The sequence below is a fragment of the Gymnodraco acuticeps genome, unplaced genomic scaffold (genome assembly GCF_902827175.1).
Source record: "Gymnodraco acuticeps unplaced genomic scaffold, fGymAcu1.1, whole genome shotgun sequence".
Taxonomy (NCBI): Eukaryota; Metazoa; Chordata; class Actinopteri; order Perciformes; family Bathydraconidae; genus Gymnodraco; species Gymnodraco acuticeps.
In genome coordinates, this window is record NW_022991654.1 from 225,851 (window position 1) to 249,020 (window position 23,170).

Sequence of the window (23,170 nt, forward strand, 5' to 3'; positions counted from 1 at the left end):
TAGCCTTCTACCAACATCTTAAAGCTTATTAATAACATCAATCAATCTTGTTTGTTTGCTTCCTATAGTCTCCAAAATGTAGGTGTCAATACAACATGTAATGGAGTTCAGGTGTGTGCAGGAGTATTGTCTTGCCTGTGAGGTTTCCAGGCAACCAATGGCCACCAAGACAGTCTCTATGTTCAATCTAACTCTGATCAAGAAAGTAAATGATCTTATTTCACAAAATGGTAAACTATTCATTTTAAGAGGCATGATGAAGGGAGACTATTGTTTGCTGCATTTTGTTTCCAATGTTTCTCTGCCTCTACAAGCCTGTCTTCCATTCATACAATGACAGTTCATTTCTGGACGTCAGTGGAGTATGACTGCTAAATATAATGACTCAGAATGCAAGCTAGGTTTGAACTTCTGCTTGACTCTTTCCATCCTTCGAGCACTTACAGTATCTTCCCAGCAATGAAGCCATTTATAGATAGCTTTTATTTTCTTTGACAGCTTTTCTTATTGATTCCAAACCAACAACCCTCTGAGGAGAGCTTTCTCCTTGCTGTTATTTTTGGAAAGGTTATCAGTGTCCTTCTTTCGGCACTTTGTCAACAAAGATAATTTATCTTGTAATAGAAACATCAAAGCACTTTTTCTTGCCAAATCTGTACTCAAATTAATAAGAAGGACCAGGGGTGACGAACCCTTTAACCAATCATACCAACACCTCATTATGAAATCTCTTCCTCTACTAATACCAAACTGATGGATTAAAAGGGACAAGCCATTTTCTGCTCCCTTAGCTTCTTGGGAGGGCGAGCTGAACTGGATTTGTATGGACTCAGCGGAACAGCATATCCACTTATGGAGGGCAATTATGCTGGCAGGAGCACCTCAAGACCTCGCTCTACATAAGACCAAGTCTTCCCACAGAAATGTGTCTTCAACAGACCTCAAACATCAACACCTGTGTGTGTGCTTCATGATGTTTGTTGCTCCTGAAGATGGAGGTGTTTGTGTTTACATGGTTCCCTTCCACGTAATTCAATTTGTCGGAGGTAAAGCAAATGCTGTAAACCCACTTGAGGATTGGAAAGGCAATTTTGAAAAAGCCTCCGTTGTTAAGCTGTGTAATCACAGGTAATCACACCATCATTTTCACAACCTGCCAATACATCTACGAGGACCAATAAAACGTATTTCATGCACTGGTAAATCGCTATAGAATGAGGCAGGTCGTACTCAACCTCTGGGATAACATTCAAGTGAACATGAAAGGTTTAAGTTTAAACCGACAATGCTGAAAGGATCAGATTTCTCTCTATTCCAAAAAAGGCCCTGCTGCTGTCCAGAGTACAAGGTCGAAGAGAAATGCTCGAGACAGTTCATAAGGTGACAGCTGGTTAAATCTGGAGGTCAGGCGTTGATTTGCCCTGCAGGCCGGACTGGTGTGCATAAATAGAGAGAGAGAAGGACAAGCTACAGCCTGTGGCAATACATTACATACCAGAATGCACTGTGAGTGTGTGCAGAGCTGTAAAGAGTTCATGAACTTCATACTTTTAACTTCAAATATGGCCATTTTCGAAGTTTTCGGTGCCTGAAGTGCAGTTTACAGTCCACAGTCACATTCAGTTACACATAACACTGTTTTGAATAACCTCAAAGGCACGTACGTTTTGTTTGAACTTTTTGCACCTGGCACAAACATATCTTTATACAGCTGATTAACATGTGAATGTCAGATAAAACAGAAACTTATGACCCCAATGGATGTTTCTGTGTGAGAGAGATTACATTCATAAGGACTTTATAAAGTTCAAGACATTTATTTTTTTCTTTGTTTCTCCACTTACATTAACAGCAATAAATGATGATTTGAACTGTGAGATACATTACGTGTCTCTAGTGTTTAAGTGCAAATTCAATCACACCGTATCACCTTCGCTGAAATACAGCTTAACCTGTTTAACAAGATATACTGGCAATTAACAAAAATGTTGTTAATATATCAAAATAATGTATTATATTTCAAAATGCACCATTATCTTCTGGTTTTATTAACCTTTTATTTTCTTATTTATTGGTATTACGTTAGCTGTATTTAGAAGTATTGATCAATCTGAAATTACACCTATAAAGCTCATCTTATTTTATTTTATGGGACAGACAGAGACAAAGAGAAATAGACAGACCATACTTCATGCTTTCCCACACACACACACACACACACACACACACACACACACACACACACACACACACACACACACACACACACACACACACACACACACATATACACACATATACACACACACACACACACACACACATACACACACACACACACATACACACACATATACACGCACACACACACACTCAATGATCTGACCCCGCCCCCTCCCCGTGACATCCCTCGCCTCTGATTGGCTCTCCGTTGTTCAGGCTGAGCGCTGCAAACACAAACAGGAATGTGAGTGAGGGGCTCAGTGTTTGCGCTGCCGCTGCATCGAGTCTCACCGGGGAACAGACGTCGACCAACCATCGCTCATCCGGGCGGCTGGCTCATTCTTGTGGGAGTTTTTTTTTCTTCTGATTTACATCACGAACAAGCGCAACACATTTGGCGAGAACTCACTTTCTCTTTTTTTATGAACGCATGGATGGAGAGGCGCAGGTAGACGCGCAGAGACGCCACTGAGGAGCCGTTACTGAAGTTTTGCAGAGGTTAGTTAAATCAAAGTCCTGAGCCATTTTATAAGGCTTAAAAACAGTTAAAAAAAACACCGGATGGTGGGGTGTGAAGGGGTGCGCTCATTCAGAAAACTACTCCTTTCTCTCAGCTGTGGGGTAAAGCTTGTTCTCTGGGGCAGTGGGTTAGTGGATCACTGCGATGTGAGTTCACCAAAGGTCCAACTCATTGCAGGGTAAACCCACATAAACCAAAGATATTTTCATTTTTAATCGAATTTATTAATCTGAATAGTCCCAAATTTAATCCATATCCATATGAATACATCTTTTTTGGGGGGATGCTTGAACATATAGGTGGAAATGGGCTTTATTATGTTGTCATAAAAGCAAACGGTATGTCTGTGAATTGCAGAGGTTTGGAGCATGTCTGAGCCTCTAAATATGATGTTTGTGTAATTTGTGTCATCCCTTTGACAGATGATGTGCTGTGAGTAATGCCCAGCCCTTAGGTCATTGTGTGTTTCCTTGAGACATGTGAAACAAGTTTAAATTGAGGGAACATTTTGTTGTGAACCTTCTGGCAGTGTGTTTATGTGTTTGTTTTTACACAGACAGAATCAGGTCAGTGATTTTAAAAATGTCCTTCCAGTTTTGTTGAGGATGGAGGTCAAAGGGCATCAGTCTTTTGTCATGTATTGTGTAGTGATACCACCATAGTGGATCTGCCAGCTGAACCAGAGCAGCAATACTGAAGATAGCTGTCTGTTTTCAAAGTGAGAGGCCAACTGTGTATCTCCAGTTGTTAGAAGATTTCTACCTGCCAGATGGTGTGTAGAATCACTTTTCTCCTTTTCTCCTGCTCTCTGCCTACCAAGAGACAAGTGTGAATTCTTTGATATTTTAAAATCCCATTATTTTTCAAATCCTGCCAATTGAGCTGCAATCATTTTTTAAGCTGCATGTCCTCAAAGTTGATCAAAAACAATAATTTGTCAAGCTATCACACGTCCTCATTTCTCAGCCAGTTCCAGTACACATTGAAATTAAAACAAAACAGGAAAATATATCCCCTTAATAAGCATGCCGCTTGCAGCGAGGATTTCCCCCAGACTGCTCATTCTGTTTCTGAGAAAAAAGACATTTTCTTCAGGGCTAAATGCTCTTTCAGTGCCAGGCTGACTTTGATATGGTTAAGTGGAAGTGCTTTGCTTCCCTGCCAGCCAGTTTGAGCCATGGCTAAGCTGTTTGAAGGGGGATGGAGACGAGGGGTAGCAGCGTGTTTGTGCCAAGCTGAGGCGGGCTGCAGGGATGCTGGACCAGCTTCTGTTCCCAGACTCCACTCATCTCCTCTCATTTTACCCAGACGCTCTTTATTCCCATCATCTGGTCCCTCAGTCCCAGCCTGCTTTCTTTTCACTCCTTCTTTGCACTCTCTTTCTCTATCTTTCACTTTCTTGGTCTCCCCTATAAAGGGACCCACACACACACTCACACTCGCACTCACACTCATTTCCTCCCCTTTCTCTCCAAAGTCTCATTAAAGGAATTATGACTGTGTGGTTTGGAGGAAAGTCAGACGCTTGGTTGTTTGGTTGGGTTTTCCCCCCAAACTACTTACACACAGCAGTGCAGATAAGCTGAATGTGATTTCAAGGAATATTAGCATTACCTAAAACCTAAAATAGATACTTTTTTCGTATTAGACAGAGAAAATCTTCACAGTAAGTTAAATTCAGATTTTTCCATTAAGGAGAGCATGATCCATTAGTTTATTAATATAGAGACTGTGGTAACTCAATCTTTAATTAATGGCAACAATTTTGACAAGAAGGTTAATACAAAACGGTATTTCTGTGAAATTAAATACAGTTTGTACAGATATTCATGGTTTCGATTGGCGATCTTCTGACTTTTTCTTTAATGCCATCACTCTCAAGTAACCTCATTTGTCGTCTTACACAGTTAATTCAATAGAAGAATTATGAAGCCTCTGTAAAAAGCAAAACAAAGATGATAAATATGACATGGAGGGGCTTTGTTCGAGCAGCCATGATGAAGACTTTCAAGCTTTAAAGTCTATTGACGTCTCACACATGGAGCACTTGACCTTTTCTTCTCCTCAAGAACACCCACTTGCTCTTCTTGGGAATATTGCCTCCCTCCCTGTGTGTGTGGGTGGCTGTGTGCAGCATGTGTTTCACGCACATACATATGTCTTTCCATCTGCGAGCGTAAGTGTGGTTTTTGGGGGGAAACGCAGGCCTTGCATTCTTACAGGAGGAGTGCCTCCTTCAAGTTTTCACAGCTGATAGTTATTTCATAAGGCGTGTAGTCTGCAGAATTTTAAAGTGGGACGGGTAGAGGAAATTATTTGGCTTGGAGGTTTACTGACGCATTGGAGGCACTGAGAGTTAAACGATAAAAAAAACGGTTAAATAATGAACTCAAATCTCCTGCTGAGTTTCCATGATCCAGACATCCAAATTGAACTCGACCCCCAGCCTGCGTCTGGAAAGCTGCTTTGAAAAAACTTGTAAAAAGTAGATTTTGTTCTCATTCTCTGATGAAACTTTAATGTTGCCTTTGGGGGAATTGGGTCATTCTCTACACAAATATGGAAGACGGTTGTTTCGATATGTCTGTCACAGTGCCTAAACTGGTAGAAACTGAGTTTGTTCTCAGATCTTTTTGTTTGGAGACAAAGCGATTCATCTTATGCAGAGCTATCCTGATAAACCTCCATTTAGATTGTGTTTTAGTGACAGCAGATAAGAGGTCTGCTCTGAGTCAGAGGTTATCTGGTCTCAAGATGGTGGTCTGGCCTTCCTCGCCTGTCCTGACATGTCCTATTCTAAAATCACAGCCTCTTCGGAGGGGGTGGGAGGTATGTGTTGGGAATTGCTGGTGTCGAATAGGTGGGTTGTGGTTGTTATCTGGGCTTAAGTGGTATGTGGAGGGAGGGGCAGATGTAGGGAGTGGAGGGTTGACAGTGGAGACGACCAGATCGGAGGAATGAGAAGTGGAGTTGCGAGGCCATAACTCTGGGGAGGGGAACTGAAGAACAAGAGAAGAGATGAAGACATTTCTTTGTGGTATTTTAGCCAAACTAGCGGCATGGGAGTTTTGGTCCATACTTTTTGTTCTAAACTTAAATAACTCAACATGGACATCCAACATGTTATACAGACATTTGTGGTTAACAGAGAAAGATCAGTGACTTCAGTGTTGCCTCTTGACTGTTCATTATTGGCCAAAACCTACAAAAATAACGTCAAGATGTGCTTTTATTTTGAAAAGCCCATTGCAAACATGCGTAACTATTTCCATCTAAACACACCATCATGCTTCCTAGTCATTCAAACAGTGATTACACATGACAAACGTGGCCAACAGGAACAACAGTTGTTACGTGAACAACAGGTGGTCTACTTGTATTCCTTTTTAATAGAACATAAGTAAAAGTAGTCAAAAATAATCAATAATGTGATATTGTTGTGATACATACACTTATAAATAATGTTAATGTTCTAACAATACATTTAAGCTTCGCTTTAAACCAAACACTGTAAATATTGTACTTTCTAAACATCAACATGTTAGCATTGTCATTGTTAGCATGTTACCAGGGCAACCGTGGCATTCAGAGCTGCTCCTGTTGTCTCTTGTCATGTTTTTCTAGGTGTGAGATGAAAAGTAAATCTTGCTGTTGCTCATCTGTCCTCACAGGCCCTCTGCTCCTTATATAACCGCTGCTTGCGTAACCACTGTGTGTGGCTGTCTGCTGTGAATGATTGAGGATATAAACCCCATAACAATGAGCATATCGCATGAAAGCCAGGATATTCAGACTACACAAAGTACACAAAAATGTGTTTGTGCCAAGTGTAAGTGTGTAGAGCTGATTGCGTTTTTTTTCCTCTGCTGACCGCATGTGTGTGTGTGTGTGTGTGTGTGTGTGTGTGTGTGTGTGTGTGTGTGTGTGTGTGTGTGTGTGTGTGTGTGTGTGTGTGTGTGTGTGTGTGTGTGTGTGTGTGTGTGTGTGTGTGTGTGTGTGTGTGTGTGTGTGTGTGTGTGTGTGTGTGTGTGTGTGTGTGTGTGTGTGTGTGTGTGTGTGTGTGTGTGTGTGTGTGATGTGTGTGTGTGTGTGTGTGTGTGTGTGTGTGTGTGTGTGTGTGTGTGTGGTGTGTGTGTGTGTGTGTGTGTGTGTGTGTGTGTGTGTGTGTGTGTGTGTGTGTGTGTGTGTGTGTGTGTGTGTGTGTGTGTGTGTGTGTGTGTGTGTGGTGTGGTTGCTAGTCCACCCTTGGGTTTTCCATCTTTTATTATAATATTTTCTCGACCACTTTCATTTTGTACTTTCCTCCACCCTCCTCAGTTTCTTATAGTCCCTTCCCATCTGTCTGCCCCCCCCCTTTCTCTACACTCCTCCTGGATACAGACGGAGAATTAATGGATGGGAGTTTGAACCCAGCCTCACCCCCTCCCCTGTTGTCTCTGAGCAGATCAGAAAGGCCTTCTTGGTGTGTGCGCGGTGTTGCCCATTAATCTCTCGTCCAACTGTGTGACCATGCTATGAGGGGACACGCATGCACCACATGCTCTACACTGGCCATCATGTGCAACACATGATATTTGACACACACATGCACACACCTCTGGCCGGAGCAGCTGGGAGCAGCATTTTGATTGCCATAAGCGTTTTAAGCTGATAATCTGTCTGTTTTGGTATTTGGTGCGCTCCCTCTGCAGCGTTCAGCAGCTGGAAGAGCATTATTGGTTCACCATGTCTGTTTGTCGAGAGGATTTTATGTTTGTTTGCTTGCTTGCCAGAGATCGACATACTGATATATGTTGGTTACTGACCCATCCAGTGCCAGCTGTGCTGACAGTTTTCTTCATAGTTACTCAAATAAATTGTACGCATGCTGTCAACATCGTGATGATGGGACTCTCAGCAAACACATATTTTCCTCCAACCCTTCTGACTCCTATCTCCTCTGCTTTATTTGGTAGCTGTTTGTGCAGATTCAGTTTCTGACTCTTGAATACATATCCCTTAAGTGCGCTGAAATCACAGGTAACTGAGGTCATCTTTTGAACATTTGTGGGTTTTTTTTTTACCCTCACAAATTTGACTTTTCGTAGGCATTGTAAGTGGGTGTTTTTCCTACCCAGCTGCGGGATGACATATGAATTGAGGGGGATGGATGACACCGCTCCTTTCGTCGTGAGGCGAGTTGTTGCTAGGATGACGGTTTCTCTTTAAACTGTGCTTCCCTTCCTGCAACACAATATGCGCTTAAAGGTCGCTGCTGCCCTGTGTGATGCCTACTTTTCTTAACCTAAAAATGTGATTTGTGGCTGCAGATGCAGTGGTCAGTGCTAAATAGATAAGTTGATTAACAGAAAATTAGTCTTTCTTATTGTTAATAATGAATTAATTGTTTTTAAAAGGGTTCTGAACTAGAGATATAGGTCAGACAATGGAGACTACAATTCTTTATTAGAAAGCTCTAGTGACTACAAGGTTTTCTTTTTTGGTGATGCATCTCTAATGCGAATAGTAAGAGCTTTTCCTCGTCTGACCCTTTCTCAATCTCTTTGGGTTTTTTAATTCTTTGTGAAAAAAAGTAGTGAAATGGTGGACAACACCTTGGACTCTGGGAACATGCGATATGCATTTGACACTGACAATATAATACACTTTCTAATGGATTATGTAAATAAGAATTAGTTGGAGCTCTAGAAGTGATAATACATGTTGGTGGTGGATCCCGAAATGTCACATCACACTGGAAGATTGCATTGTGTCTTTCTTTACCTGTCTTGTAAAAATAAAGGCATTTAAAAATTAAAGAGCCAATAAACAGAAGGTGAGTTGTACTAGATATAAGACTTTTGGAGCAAGAAATTATTTAGTGCTGCACGAGATTTGACTGTACTGCACAATTTATCTTTTTTGTGTGATTATTAAGACCTTAAATCATGCTCGTGATTCAGCTACACCCCCCAGTAGGCACTTCTACTTATAGGCTCACACTGGGAACACTGCAAACTGTCTCTTGACCTTTTCTGCAAGTCCTCCCTTTTCTCCCTCTCATCTTCCCTGCTCGGCCTCAGGCTTACACTGCAGATAAAAGCTGACGAGCCATAAAAATCTGAATCAAAGATGGATGTAATCCATACAGGAGAACTCGGTGTGAACAGATGTTGGATACCAGGGTTTGAAGTATGTGAACAGCTGTGTGTCTATGGCTGGGCTTAGTGAGCAGGCAGGTGAATGAGTTCACTTGATGATCAGCTTTTTAAACTGCGGTGTGTCTCTACACTTGCTGTTTGTTTTTGCTGTTTCGTTTACTCTTATCTCATCAAGAACTGTGCCTACTTCCCTTATCAAAAGTATTAACACCAATTTGAACGTGTAAGTAGTGACTGTGCTCATGCTTGTGTGCAACTTTGATGCATTATGTGTTTAATTTACAATGTAATGATCCACAAGTGGCCATGGTAGCAGAGCTGTAAAATTGATTTAATTTAGTGCCCGGCTCCCTGCTGCGAATTCGCCCAAACGGCGTGATAATCTCTGCAGTTAGTTAAAATATTTAACACAGTTTAGGAAGAAGAGAACAGTTCTCCCCTAAAGTGTACTTCTCTGCCAGGAAGAACTCATTTCTGGAAATGTTTTCCTTTCTTGCCCAGCCGCTTGGTAAATTGCTTTTCTGTTGTTATAACATCATGGTAATGGCTTAGTCAAGGCTGCAGGAGGAATGTGTGGCACAGAAATTACTGTGACTGCTGTTTATAAATCACACCCACAGTGTGTATTGCTTTGCTGTATAGGGAAATATATGTGCATTTAAGGTTTACTGAAACAGATTAAACCAGAACATCTTTAGAAACAAAAAACATGAAGCATGTGGATCATGAAGTAGGCCATAGTGTGTTTGTGTGGCTGCCTGCTTATACAATTGTAGTATAAGTGTCTGTTTTCTGAATTCAAAATTGGTCAGTAACACACATCTGTTGTCTTCCTTTCGTGACAAGTACAGCTTTGTCCTGAAACCAAGGAGCACACCTCACAGTTCTGCTATCTTCTCAAGTTAATGTGACAATAGCTGGCTGGTTTCCCATGGTCAGCTAATTTACACATAGCTGTATAACACTCTGAGCTTGTGTTATCATAGTAGGAGCTATCAGTGAAAAGAATGTTGTCTTTCTTTTCCTGCTAAAAATAACAAATGGAGCTGAAATAACCAGTGAAATCCTGTTATGGTAACTGCATTCCAGCGCCGCAGCATAGGTGGTCACTTTCATTCACAGGCTGACACAGGCTAATGGACAAATCAAAGAGGAAGAGCAAGTGGGGAACTGGTTCTCATACTGAACCGGATGCAGGGGGATGCTAATATGTCATTCAGACATCCATCAAAGCAATATACACATGGCACACTGAAGAGAATGAGAGGATGGAGGAAGGGGATGAGAGGACACTCTCTCAGTGTTTGAAAACAAAATCCACTTTGAAATAATGTATTAGTTAAGATAAAAATGGCTACTGGTGAAGTTTGATGCTTTCTCTAAACAGACAATGTGACACTGCAGAACCGCTCCCATTGCATCACCTCTATGATGTTTTATTGTGTCTTTGTATGGATGTTCTCAATAAGATGACCTGTCAATATATAAGTTAAATAAATAAAAAAGACAATTGATATTATAGTCTGACTCCTCATGGACCGTTAAAAGAAGGATACAAATGTATGCAACAAAACCAGATAATATCATCTTTATTTGTTCCATGTATTCTTCTTCTTTGTCAAAGCATTATAATAATAATAATAATAATAATAATGGGTTTCATTTATAAAGCACTTCATATTTGACTTCAAATCCCGAAGTGCTACAAGCAGTGAGCATGAACAGTATAAAAACATTACACAACACGGTCAAATTAATAAAAAGCAATAAAAACAAACAATACAAATAAAATAAAAGGGGGGTAATAAATAAATAAGAGGTCTAGGGAAAGGCTCTATTGAAGAGATGGGTTTTGAGGCCTTTTTTAAAAGGCCTCCACGGTCTGTGGTGCTCTCATGTGGTCGGGGAGAGCGTTCCACAGACTGGGGGCAGCCGACCAGAAGGCCCGGTCTCCCATAGTACGGAGCTTAGTCCTGGGGGGTTTGAGGAGGTTGGAGTTGCTGGAGCGGGTGGTCCGCAAGTAGGTATTGGGGGTGAGGAGTTCCTTGAGGTAGGGAGGGGCAGTTACATGGATACACAGTTGGGTGAGGACGGAGACCTTGAATTCGATCCTCAGTTCCACGGGGAGCCAGTGTAGTGCTTTAAGGATGGGGGTGATGTGATCGTATTTGCGCACCCTCATCAGGATCCTAGCAGCGCTGTTCTGAATGTATTGGAGCCTCTGGATGCTTTTGTTAGGGATCCCGATGAGGAGTGCATTGCAGTAGTCCAGCCTGGAGGAGACAAAGGCGTGGACTAGCTTTTCGGCATCAGACAGACAGACAGAGTGAGTGTGGGGCGGAGTTTGGCGATGTTCCTGAGGTGATAAAAGGAGTTCTTGCACAGCTGTTTAATGTGAGCCTCAAAGGTCAGATGGGCGTCCATTTTCACACCCAGGTTGGTGACTGTTGAGGAGAGGGTAATGTCCTGGCCGGAGAAGGTGATGGTGGATGACCGAACCTGGTGTGGGGTGCCAACTATAATGGCTTCGGTCTTGGAGCTGTTGAGTTTCAGGAAGTTTTGCTTCATCCACGCCTGTATCTCCTCCAGGCAGGCAGTGAGTGTGGGTGAAGGCAGGGCTGCAGAGGAGGTAGGGTTGATCCTGAGGTACAGTTGGGTGTCATCAGCGTAGCAATGGAACGATACTCCATGTTGGCTGATGATAGAGCTAAGGGGGAGCATGTAGAGTGTGAAAAGGGTGGGGCCGAGAACTGATCCTTGAGGGACACCACAGGTGACGTCGTGGGTACCCGACTCTGCCTCGCCCAAGGAGACGTTTAACGCCTTAACTAACCATAAAGCAACTTGAATGCAGAGGGCCCAGTACAACACACTGATGTGTTGTGCTCAGATAATTAAGCCTCTAGGCCCAAGTAGAAATGGGGAGTGGGCTAAATAGTTCTGATCACTTCTCTCTCCGCTCATCCCTAGATTTATATCACGCTGACCCATGTGACATAACTTAAGGGGCTTCCTAAGACCTATACACTTTGATGTGTGCAATCAGTTCTAGTTTACACAATTCCTTGAGAAGAGGTAGACAAGACAACTTGATGAACTAACCATCACAACTTTGATTTGTCTTGACTAGTCTTTTAATAATTTCAGGCAGGCTCCTCCAGTCTTTAATGGTCAAACAAGCTCAGCAGAAAAGGCCTTCAAGAATTAGGATCCAAGTCTCCTGGAAATCCCTGATGCCAAAAATGCTGTGTTCAGGAGCTGCATGCTGTGTTACGGTGCCACTGTCTGGAATCAGTTGGACTAATCTACACAGGAACAAACTATTGTTCAGGCTCATCCGGATCAGTGCACTCTATTGACAAGTTGTGTTGGCCTTACCGTTTTATATGTTTCATTATTACCACCGTCAAGTTATGTTTCAGTTTGTTTATTTGTCTGTTTTTCAGCAGGATTATGGAAAAAACCTCTGGCCCATTTAATGAAACTTGGTGGAAGGATGTAAGTTAGGCAAAGTATGACATTTTGGAACAGATCAGAATCACGCATTATCTTTCACTTATGAAAACAGCCCTGGATGACGACTGCACCCTCAGATTGCCCTGCTAGTTGCTTTTATTGTTTGTTTATATATAATCCCTGCTAAGCAGCACTGATACTGAATGGATCATCCTGGTTACACACTGGCTGAGGATGTGCTGCATTAGCAGGGTTTCTGGTGATGGCTGGAGCATTTAAGGGCTTTGTTGTCAGTGTGTTGACGCTCGCTCAGCAACAGACTTATCACAGGCTTGTGTTTTAAGCTCCTGTCTCTCAGCTGCTTTTACTTTCGACTACACTGTCTAATAAAGTGATATATTTCATAAAAATAATCTTTCAATACATTAATCTCGATAGTGCATATTTTCGTATGGCTTACAGTTCTCACAAGTGATTACACGCTGTTCCCCGCTGCTGAAATGTCAGGCGCAGCTGCCTGAATGCAACTTCAGTCCAGACACGCCTCAGTTAAGCTGGCCATCTTTACATTGTAATGCCACTTCATGTGCTGGCCTTAATTTTTCCTGCATGCACTGCACAGCCTCACAAGGACACAGATGACCTATAATTAGAATTGAGTGACTATAATAGCATTTGGGGGAATGTGAATGTACTTACAGACACACTGGGGTGTAAAGAGCAGAAGGTGCCTTCGAATGCTGCGGGGAAATGTCAAACATGATGGCTTTAAAGTAGGAAATAAAGAATGGTAATTACGTGTACTGATTAAACTGGCATATAAATCCAACTCTTGCCTAAAATACACATATTTTATGATTATGTGTCAGTTTTAATGATGCGTGTGTGTATTTCTGCAGTTCGTTGGCACCATGTTTGACCTCTTTTGGCTTTCATGTGATGGAGCTGGCTTTGGTTAAATGTTCGCACTTTGGTGTTCTCACAACAGTCACGTCCCCTCTGTGAAGAATCCAGTTCCCAATCTGTCTTGGTAATAAACCGCATCAGATGACTGAGTTCACTTTCAGCTGATTTTAGTTAATTGTTAGACAAGTTTATCGTTGACCTAATAAAGTGTTGGCTGTTTTCTGATGTTAAATCATTCGCCATAGGAGGATGTCTGAGATCAGAAGATTTTGATTATCTGGGTCAGGGTTTAAGGCGGCTTGATGAGTGTTGGACAGAAAAGGACCTGATAAGCAGGGTGAAGCATACGTGAACAAAAACTATTATATAGATCATAAATTATTTTAAACTGTAGTTTGGAGAACGTATTCATTCTTGCCAAGAGGGATGAGAATAATAATACCACGATTAGTCTCTGGTAAATACTAAGCCACTGCTAACAGACGGTTAGCTTATAGCTTAATCGATAAGTTGTTTAATGCTTTTTAAGTCTGATTGACCCATTTTCAAGAAACCTATTAGTAAATCTCTTGTCAACAAACAATTTTTAAAGCAGGGCTTCTGCATTATTCTTTGTAAGGAAGCGCAAGAGATGAGTCGCCAAAATCGTTTTCTTTTATCTATTTCAAAACAAAATTATTCTTGATAAATCTTCAAATGTTTTAATGTAGCAGTTGTCTATTGTCTTCATTAGTAAATTGTTCCAGGTCGTTCAAGAACAGAAAATAAATCTCTTGCCAAATTTGGTCGGTCTTTTTTATCTTCTTAATTATTTGTGGTTGCATAAACTGACTTTGAAATTAGTCATCAGGTATTTAGTATCTACCCAGTGACAGTTCTGTGTTTTTGTCAAATGTTTGCGCTCCTTCAGGAATTTGTTCTCTATTGTTGCCATTCAAAATGACTGTTACAGAGAGTTAACATATGTAGAGAATAGCCATTGATTCCTTTTATACCTGAGGTGTCATGCATACTTGCATCACACAGGATGTGTGGACATTTCTGTTCTGCCCATTGTTACCTTTGTGTGTTTTGTCTGTGTGATGGGATGACTGGAAGGACAAGCCAGTGACTCTTGGTCTTAAGTCAGAGTGTAAAAATGTAAGTTATCATCCCTTTGGTGACTGCAGCCAAAACAGGCTCTCTATTCTTCGGTTCAAAACTTTTGGTGAATTCCTGAATGTCAACGTGTGTGTGTGTGTGTGTGTGTGTGTGTGTGTGTGTGTGTGTGTGTGTGTGTGTGTGTGTGTGTGTGTGTGTGTGTGTGTGTTGTGTGTGTGTGTGTGTGTGTGTGTGTGTGTGTGTGTGTGTGTGTGTGTGTGTGTGTGTGTGTGGTGTGTGTGTGGTGTGTGTGTGTGTGTGTGTGTGTGTGTGTGTGTGTGTGTGTGTGTGTGTGTGTGTGTGTGTGTGTGTGTGTGTGTGTGTGTGTGTGTGTGTGTGTGTGTGTGTGTGTGTGTGTGTGTGTGTGTGTGTGTGTGTGTGTGTGTGTTGCTGATACCCAGGGAGGCATGTTCACACATGTAAAGTCAGCTGACTCAAGGAAGTTGTTTACAGTGTTATTTAATACGTAGTAATTAAACTTCACATAATACATACATTTCAACAATTTACATTAACCAGTAAAGTTCCAAACCTTAAACAGTTCCCTCATTTCCTTTATTCAAATTTTTAAGAACCTTTTTTTACAGAAACCTTTTGGTAAAGATGAGTAAGCCCTCTTTTCTCAGGAGCAGAGGCGAGCAGTGACTTTTATACCTAGGCCCTCTGACGTTTTACACAGACCTTATTTCAAGCTATTTTCCAAAATCCTATGGAGAAATCCCGTTGCTTTCTGTCGAGGGAATCCGAGCGCAGCTTACTTCCGGGTTTTAGGATGCGTCACTGCACCACTTGCATAGACTTCACAGCGGGCGGAACTTGTCATAAAGTCCGTGAAAATAAAGCCCGCCCATTTAGAGGGAAGATATGATTGGTCAATTGTACTGTCATTTGACATTACTCTCTCGTTGAGTTACTATAGCTGGCCCTCTGTGAATGTACAGAGGGACCAACAAGCTCTCCCGTCTTCACAGTAACTCGCAGAGACGGCATGTAACCCTTCACATTCCAACAGAAACTGAACAGACAGATTCGAAGGATTTATTTATTTGGAAATGTTATTTTAAATACAATTAAATCAAGTTATTTTGGTAAAACTAATGAAAAATGTATCTTAGATAAAAAAAATATCTTAGGCCCTCACATAGGGCCTAGAGGGCCCTGACGGCTAGCCACTGCTCAGGAGAAACTTCAACATTGATTTATTCCTGATAATGAGGCTTTTTTAGTTATTCTGGCCTGTAAAAGTTTTAAATGGCCAAATTCTGAAGTTAAAAGAAATACATGTTTTCATTTGTCTGCTGTATAGGACTGTATAATCACATTAGCATTTGCACTACTTTGGTGTCACCTTTTCATAAACATTCCTTTGCAGTGATCATGAGCCTGCAGGCGGATTTGTCAAAGTTGCACACTTAACTGCAGGTAACTTTGGATTTAAAACATGCTCTTTTAAAAATGGTCAGCAGGTTAATGGGACATGTGATGAAAGCTGGATTAAAACATACTGCCTTTCATTTTTAGATTTTTTTTTTCATTTATGTGCATGCATGGAATTATGTAGACTGTAATCTGTTAAGAGTTGAATTTCCATGATGTCTTGCTGCACTATTTTTGTATCTCAACTTGTTTTTCTGAGGGAATATTTAGGGAAACATGATTTCCATGCATTGGTTTTGTAGTGTAATATGAGCATGCAATTAGACCAAAGTAAAGCCACCTTATTTTCTATTTGACTGTGTTTGTGACACTTAAGAGGTCCTTAACAAGCCAATGTGCACACGTAATACAAAACCAAACCCTACCAGGTTCCATCACTCTTGTTTTCAGTTCAGAACAGGATTATAGGAAAAGAAAAACAGAAAGACACAATGTATTTCTTTTGACCCAGGGATCGCAGCCTGCAGCCAGTTTTTTCCCAGTTTGCAGCACCAGCAGTGACCCTGCTCACTGAACCAGTTCACACACATGGACCCATCAAGAAATAACTGAGCAACTTTCAGGCACACGCTTGCAACCTGCAGGGTGTGTTGGAACATGCTAGTCCTTTTCTAGTCATGTCCAAATCCACCCTCAGCAAGGTCACTAACATAACTCTCACCATCGATGGCACCATTGTTTCCCCCTCCAATCAGGCACGCAACCTTGGCGTAATCTTTGACCCCACCCTCTCCCTCGAACCTCACATCCGCCAAACAGTCAAAACCTCATTTTTCCACCTCTGCAATATTGCAAAAATCCTACCCTCTCTCACCCGCCCTGCAGCCGAACGACTAATCCATGCCTTAATTTCCTCCCGCCTCGACTACTGCAACTCACTTCTTTACGGGATCAGCACTACATCCCTCAACAGACTCCAACGGGTTCAAAATGCAGCTGCACGTCTCCTCACGCATACCAAATCATGGCATCCCATCACCCCAGTCCTCAAAGACCTCCACTGGCTTCCTGTCTCCCATCGCATCAACTACAAAATTCTGGTCCTCACCTACAAAGCACTCCACCATCTGGCCCCCCCTTATCTCACAAACCTTCTCACTCCTTATCAACCCCCACGGTCCCTCAGATCCACCGCAGCCGGACTCCTATCCATTCCCACATCCACACTTTGCAGCTTTGGGGACAGAGCCTTCTCAGTGGCAGCTCCTAGGCTCTGGAATTCCCTACCCCAAGATCTCCGTGATCTTGGGGTAAGTCCCTCACAGTCTTTCAGTCCCACCTCAAAACACATCTTTTCAACTCTGTTTAGTGTCTACCCATAAGCCCCCCCCCCCCCCCCCCCTCTCAATCAACTTCCTCTTGACTGCCTTTTTATTTTTTACATACTTGTTTGCCTGTCCTTGTTTGTCTACCCTCCCTCATACTGTAAAGCGTCTTTGAGTTGTGAAAAGCGCTATATAAATAAAATGCATCGTCATCATGTAAACAGGAGATCATTACTGAAATCTCTGGGATTTGTTCTGTTTCAACAGGCGCCTGCTTGTTTGTATCTTGTTACTACACTACCACATCTTTTTATACACTTCTCTCCTGTCAAATCTCTCCTCATCCCCTGGCTGCTTTATTCTTTCATTTCCTCCTATTTTTATCCGCACTTCCTGACACATTAATTAAAAATTAGAAAGGAAGAGACAATAAAAAGTAGTTAAAAGACGCTGAAGAGTGACATTTAACGCAACATCTGTAAAAGATCTCAATAAAAAAATGTTTTTTTCCAAATTAGGATTGGTACTTTAACAGCGCTGGCCCTGTAGCACGAGGGTGTGTGTCCTACTTCTTGGCAGTTGGCTCATAACCGTTGTTTTACGTAACACACTTCATCCCGGTTTTTTCTGCTGTTGCCATGGTGAGGCTAATTTATACAGGCATTACAAATTAGGCTCCTGTTCTTGATATGCAACGCTGGCTGATGCTGTTTTTGTTACACATAAATACACTCTCATGCACACTCATGCATGGATTATTCAAGAATTAAGTTTGTGTGTTTTGTGAAGACATGAAGCTCAGAATGATTGATGTGATTGTCAGAGGAAAGTATAAGGTTTACAGGAAAATATTTCTTAACATACACTGAATATACCAAATATCAGACACATTCGTAATCTAGGGTTTCAGCCTAATTTACTAAATAATATGTCGTAAAGCTTAACATTTCAGCTCCTACTCATCTCTTTCCCTTCATCCTATTCTCCTGTTTGTGATTGTTGCAAACTTTTTCAAAGAAGAAAAGTTATTCATACCTCATCAGTATGCTTCATTAATATACATTTGTACAAAAAGTGACAATGAATAGGGAACAGGAAAAAAGCGAGTCATGCTCTCGTTGAGATAACGGAGCGACCCTGGTGGGAGAAATGTTTGGAAAAATCAATTCAAATCTAAATACTGTATAAACCTAAACATGAATTTATGATTCCAAAAAGTTCCCTTTGAGTTTCTGTGGTGTATTTTTTTATTCGGTTGCTGTTTAAGTACTGGGGAAACAAAGTGTGAGGTGTTGTGATGGTGCTTCTGTTAGTCATGCTGTCCAACATGTCAGGCGGCACATTTTTTGGAACATTGCTAATCTACTTTCACAGTCACAGAAAGTAAACCATGCAGAGGTGCATACATAATTGATTAATTGGAAAATCATTCAAACTCATACAGAACAATCTGTTAAAGTAGATTAGCATGCTAACAGTAGTGATTGCTCTGCTATCCCCCGCCTCATTCATTTGACCCCCCGCCTGTGCAAGGACCCTCTTCATAGTGGTCCATAGAGAAGTAATCCAAGACGCTCTCTCATCCTTCATGCACTTATCCAGTCTGTTTCTCACCACACACACACACACACACACACACACACACACACACACACACACACACACACACACACACACACACACACACACACACACACACACACACACACACACACACACACACACACACACACACACATACACACACACACACACAGGGACTAATGAATTAATGCACTTGGACCTTGGAGAGCTAAAAGCAAATTGAGATCAGGTGTCCTACTCTCACACGCTAATCTCCCTAACTAACGTGTGTATATTTTTGAGAACCATTTTGTGTTTTAGACCTTCGGTTTTAGAGTTAGAATAAGATTATGTATGGGGTTAGGATAGTGGTCGGGGTTGGGCATTTTGCTGTGATGGTTAGGGTAAAGGGCTTGGGAATGCTCTGTAAAAATGAGTCCTCACAGGTACATTAGTACAGGGTTGTGTGTTTCATTTGTCCACTCTTGCCAAGTCGCAGCTCAGCATACTGATCAATCCCATGTTCACATATTCCACAAAGAAGAAACATACTCTCACACCTCGTTGAGGGCATTTGAGGCTGGTAGCGTGTGAGCGCCAGAGAAAAAAGACCAGTGAATGGCCTGAATGGCGGCTGCATTCAACACGAGCTACCGGCTGGCAACAAACCAGAACACACTGCGAGGGTTGGCATTGTTGTACCCGAAAGGCTCTTTAGACGAGATGAGCGGTGACACTAAGAGGTGCAGAGGAAAGGTTTTTATGATTCAGTGGCTGAACTCGACTCTTTTGTGCCTCGCTGCTACGTGTGTGTGTGTGTGTGTGTGTGTGTGTGTGTGTGTGTGTGTGTGTGTGTGTGTGTGTGTGTGTGTGTGTGTGTGTGTGTGTGTGTGTGTGTGTGTGTGTGTGTGTGTGTGTGTGTGTGTGTGTGTGGTGTGTGTGTGTGTGTGTGTGTGTGTGTGTGTGTGTGTGTGTGTGTGTGTGTGTGTGTGTGTGTGTGTGTGTGTGTGTGTGTGTGTGTGTGTGTGTGTGTGTGTGTGTGTGTGTGTGTGTGTGTGTGTGTGTGTGTGTGTGTGTGTGTGTGTGTGTGTGTGTGTGTGTGTGTGTGTGTGTGTGTGTGTGTGTGTGTGTGTGTGTGTGTGTGTGTGTGTGTGTGTGTGTGTGTGTGTGTGTGTGTGTGTGTGTGTGTGTGTGTGTGTGTGTGTACCATTGATTTGAATGTGGAGTTTATTGTGAAGGGGCTTGCTGAAGCTGGGAAAGTTGTTGGGAACATCCAGAAGCCTAGACGTTTAGCATGCCAACATGTCTACTGCAAAAACACATCAGGGGAGTAAAACCGGCTGTATCTTCTACAACTTTAAGTAAATGGTAAACAATTTAGTTTTGAACATAAAATTGAATATATTCCAGAAGCCAACACAACGTCTCCAAATGTCTTATTTTGTCCGACTCTCAGACTGAGACCCAAAAATATTCTGTTTACTAAAAAAGCAGAACGAGTGTTTTGCTTGAAAATGTCCTGTCTACTAGAAAATAACAGTTGACATAAAAAATCAGGTACATCTTAAAAAGGTAATTATAATTTGTTATCAAGTGTCATGTTTCCCTAAAAAATGAATGTAGGAAAAACACTGAGTACATTTCTGACAGCCTCACAGTTAGCATTGGATTTAAGCACACTGTAACTCTAAATAAGAAGCTCTTTCTCCTTATTTTGTGTGAGTGCTGTTATCTATTCTCTGCTGTCAGCAAGTCGTACCCTTATTCCCTCTGGTCCTCATCATGGGAACAACTACCTACTTGTACCATTTGGGAATATCGGGGTATTGAACGAACTTGAAGCTAAACAGCTTACACCATTATACCATAATATACAGCCTTAGTTTTCAAGTGTCCACATTCACTCCGCCTCCGTCTAAATGTAAGGCAAACTGCTGAAGTGCAGGGAACAGTGTCCAGCCGGTTCTGTGATTGCCCGGATAGCATTAGGTAACACAATGTACCATTATGTATCATTTGCCACCCACTGCTCCTGTTTTAGGAGAGTGAGTCATGAAGTCAGAGAGGTAAACATGGCTGACCAAAAAATGGTGCTGTTGTGCTCCAAGAGACCAAAATGGACTAAAACACAGTATATTATTTGCAAATTGCTGCTCACCTGTATGATATTTTTGCTTGAAAACATTTGTTAGGCCAACGCAATAATGCAATATAACTGTTTTTAAGATGAATTTTATGATTTAGACATTTTAGATAGATAGATAGAATCGGAGGGATGAAACCCTCTTTAATGGTCACACATGCAGAGCACACAGTGAAATGTGTTCTCTGCTTTTAACCCACCCTAGTACCAGGAGTCTAGTAGATTTGATTATATACATAAAATCCAGCAAATCTTTGTTGTCTAAATATATCATTCTTAGTGTGAAAGTTGTCATAAATCTTACAAAATTGGGATGAAGGATATTGATTTGATAAGATATGATTCTGTTGTGATGATAAGTGAAGTCAATGCAGAAGTACCGTGAAAATGTATTTTCTTTTGATTGTTTTTGGCAATAATCGTGAGCATTCAATTTTAAATTAAATCGAAAAACAAGATATTTTTGGCTACATCTTACCAAGGAAAACAGACCATTGGTCCAGATGATTCACACACTGAGTCACAGCCATCGGGGTCATCAGTGTTAAAGTGAGCTCGCTGCTATTAATAGCCGAGCAGTATCAGTCTCACCGGCCTATTGTCACCCCTCCTCAAAACAAGGCTCTAGTATTTCCTCGTCCTCGTGCTGGGTCTTTGTGCAGCCCCTGTCAGTAGACCAAAGGTGGGGGTATTAGGTTGCTTAATCGCTTGTATCTCTGAGGAGTCAGTGGACGAAGGTAGTGTGTGTGTACATGCTTTCATTTGTATGACGAAATGAAGCCCACACAGAAATCTCTCCACTGGAGACAGCAAGACAGATGGATCAATGGAAGAAAAAAAAACAGGACACACACAAACACAAGGCCCCAGAAACACATTGACACACACAAACAGACTAACACTGCAGTGTTTTCTAAGTTGTTTAACTGGTAACACTGCGGGACGGTTTATCTTGTTTGTGTTAGGAAGAGTAGCGGCTCACAGGAGAGCTGAACACTGAAGCTTCACCGGCTGATTCCTCCGCTTGTTGGTGGAGTTTAATTTGATTTGACAAATCTCTCTCCTCCAGCCATCTGTATGTTCACTATGCTTTTCCTTTAACCTGAATATGAAGTGATACCGAAAGGATTCCTCCTCACTGCAGTGTTTACAGTCCTCACATCATTAACATTTAGATAAGCAGTTGATCTAAAGTGTTTCTTCATTCAGGATCTCTGAATTTGACTGATGCATATTTGCATTTGGCGTGTACCACACTGCATTTTTTAAATATTTGTGTTTAAGGTAACATGAGCCAACGAGATTGCTGTTGCACTGTTGGCAGCTGCTCTGACTTCTTGAATGTTACTGATAGTGGAAACTCTGACATTTAAGTTTACATTAAGGCAAGGCAATTTATTTTTATAGCACAATTCATACAGTGATGCAATTCAAAGTGCTTTTCAGGATCAAACAGATAAAACACAATACATTTTTACGATGGTCAAAGTGAGAAGAAATAGAAAAACACACAAAACAATTAAAAGAAAGAAAACCATGTTTAACAGTTCGAAAATTAGAACATTTAAATTTAAATTTAAAAAGCCATGTTAAAAAGAAATGTTTTTAGACCTGATTTAAATGATTCTAAAGTACTAGCCATTCTCAGATGTTCTGGGAGTTTGTTCCATGCATTAGGAGCATAGATGCAGAAGGCTGCTTTCCCGCGCTTTGATCTCACAAATGGAACAGTGAGCTGGCCTTGCGCCTGAAGACCTAAGGGGTCTGCTGGGTTCGTAGCACTGAAGGAGGTCCTTGATATATTTGGGTCCTAGCCCGTTTAGTGCTTTATATGTGTGCAATAAAATCTTAAAATCAATTCTCTCACTTACTGGAAGCCAATGCGATCTCAGCACTGGAGTGATGTGATCTGTTTTCTTTGTCCGGGTTAAGATTCTGGCAGCAGCATTTTGAATTAGTTGGAGTTTACGGAGTGATTTCTTTGTGAGGCCTGTGAAGATGCTGTTGCAGTAGTCAAGCTTGCTAAAGACAAATGCATGGACAAGTTTTTCAAGGTCTTGCTTGGACATAAGGTCTTTAATACGAGAGATATTTATTAGATGGTAGTAGGCTGATCTGTTGATTGCCCTGATGTGGCTGTTAAAATTGAGGTCAGAGTCTAAAATGATACCTAAGTTTCTTGCTTGGCTTTTCAGTTAGAGTAATAGTGATTCCAGGTGTGCAGTGACTTTAATTCTCTCTTCTTTGGTTCCAAAAACAATTACTTCGTTTTTGTTGTTGTGTTGAGCTGTAAGAAATGACGGCACATCCAGTCATGTATTTGTTTTAGACATGTGATCAATAAATCAGTAGGACTGTATTCATCTATGGAAAGTGA

The 23,170-nt window shown here is 41.5% G+C and overlaps 1 protein-coding gene across 4 annotated transcripts in view; it reads left to right on the forward strand.

Annotated features, from left to right (window-relative positions):
• ripor2 (RHO family interacting cell polarization regulator 2) overlaps positions 1 to 23,170 on the forward strand; it is a 65,196-nt gene that overhangs the window by 15,656 nt on the left and 26,370 nt on the right. Inside the window, exon 1 of one of the 4 annotated variants that reach the window (XM_034198551.1) lies at positions 2,453 to 2,721. The exons of the other annotated variants lie outside the window; for them this stretch is intronic. The gene's annotated coding sequence lies outside the window, so the exon portion shown is untranslated. Of the gene's footprint in view, positions 1 to 2,452; positions 2,722 to 23,170 lie in introns of those variants that run through there. 4 annotated transcript variants of the gene reach the window in all.